The 2,023-nt window shown below is 35.9% G+C and overlaps 1 pseudogene; it reads right to left on the minus strand.

Moving 5' to 3' along the window:
- Window positions 1-1,489: 1,489 nt before the first annotated feature.
- Window positions 1,490-1,794, minus strand: LOC105237534 (annotated as a pseudogene).
- Window positions 1,795-2,023: the final 229 nt, after the last annotated feature.

A 2,023-nucleotide genomic window follows, 5' to 3' on the forward strand; every position in this document is an offset into this window, starting at 1 on the left:
AAAAGAATACATTTGCACAGGCTTAACTGTCAAAACCTACCATGGTGTTTGTGAACAACATTTCAAAAATTTCACCAAGACTGCAAAGTAGAAAGTATCACTGACTACCTTGTTTTCAATAACTTGCTCCATTCCTCAACCAATTACTACTCCTTTTATCCTTTCCAGCACACCAGAGTTGTCCCTCTAATGATGTTACACTGCTTAATTACATCTTATTTAATTTAATAAATTTGACATGTCACATTGTGTAAGTTTAAGGTATACAGTATGTTACTTTGATGCATTCATATATTATATGATTGGCAATATATGATATTTATCACATTGCATAATTATAGTGCAATATTTTATCTATATTCATTATACTGCACATTAGATCTCTATGGTTTATTTACCACTTGTTATAAGTTTGTATCCTTAAATACTGTCACTCTAACTACCCCAACTCCATCCCCTGGTAACCACCATTTTACTTTTGTTTATTACAGGTTTAACTTTTCTAGATTTCACATATACGTGATATAGTACAATACTTGTCTTCCTCTGTCTGAATTATGTCATTTAGCATAATGTGCTCAAAGTCCATCCATGTTGTTGCGAATGAAAGGATAGATTCCTTTTTCCTGCCCAAATAATATTCCATTGTGTATATGTACCACATCTTTTCTTAATGTGCTTTGAGAAATTATTTCACAATTGAGTTCTTATTGGTTGTTCTGAGGATCAGTACAGACATTTCAATTTGTACACAATGCTTAACATATATACCAAAAATCTAGAAAATCATGAAGTTGTGATTCTTTTCTAAAAGTTATTCCAGTGACCTTCCAGCTTAAAATTTGGAGGCAAATTTTCCTAAACAGCGTATCAAGTATGAATATCTTTAAATGTTGATATGCTGTTACATTGTTAAATCCCATTAATTCACAATTTAGTATCATATACACTACATACTCAAATTTTCAATCTTGCATAGCACATTAACAACGTTATTAGGAAAACTGAACTACCATGACCAAGATATTACAGAGTGCATAAAATTCTGACAAGGAGAGCCAAGATCAAGGAGTGGTTTTCTTTAGGAAACAATTTCACCAAAACAACACGAGAATAGAAGTAATTTAAAATGTTCAAGACATATTAAATGCATGACTGACTCCAAATTGCCATTAAGTACGCTTGGTATTATAGGATATAAAAACTACCCCATCTATGGAATGTTAAGCTGACACCCAAGAAAATCAAAGCCTCTCATAATCAATATCCCACTATTTTCTGGTTGTACCAAAAATTAAACCAGCAAATGATTTCATCTCTTTAAAAAAAAAAAAACCATTTACACTTAAAAATGCGATGAGGTGGGATTCGCTCTTAAAAATGCCTCTAAGAGCTACTAAAAAAACTTGTATTTACAAAATAGTTGATAAAAATGTTCTTCTGGGTTGTTCAAGAAGGGAGACAGGGATGACTGCCATGTTATATGATATTAATCAGAATTGGCGTCTTTCTCTCCTGATTCATCAGAGGCTGGATTCTCCTCGTTTTAGTTTCTCAGTTTTCTGCAGGTAAGTCTCTTGTTTCTTGGTTAGTCACTTCAGCCTGTTTTTCCTTTGCTCCCCATTTCCCCTTTTGCTTACACTTTTTTTGTCTGAGGATTTATCCTTTCCTGCTGCTTTTTTTGGCTTCGTTTCCACTTTTGCAGTAGCAGGTTTGGCTGATCAACTTTGCTGATCTCTTCTTGGGCTCCTCCTTTGCTGCTGTCTCAGCAGAGCTGACCTTCCTCTTGGGCATGGTGGTAGTGGGGTGGCAGGTGGGGAGGGCCTTCAAAAGCTGGGCTGCCTGGATGCTGCCTCTCCTCCCACTCCTCCCACCACCCAGGCTGCTGCCTGCACCACATCTTTTTATCCATTCATCCATTAATGTGTATATGGGTTGTTTCCATATCTTGGCTATTGTGAATAATACTGCAACGAACTCGGAGTGCAGATACCCCATCAGAATCCTGTTTTCATTTCCTTTG

The sequence above is a fragment of the Ailuropoda melanoleuca genome, chromosome 9 (genome assembly GCF_002007445.2).
Source record: "Ailuropoda melanoleuca isolate Jingjing chromosome 9, ASM200744v2, whole genome shotgun sequence".
In the NCBI taxonomy this organism is placed as follows: domain Eukaryota; kingdom Metazoa; phylum Chordata; class Mammalia; order Carnivora; family Ursidae; genus Ailuropoda; species Ailuropoda melanoleuca.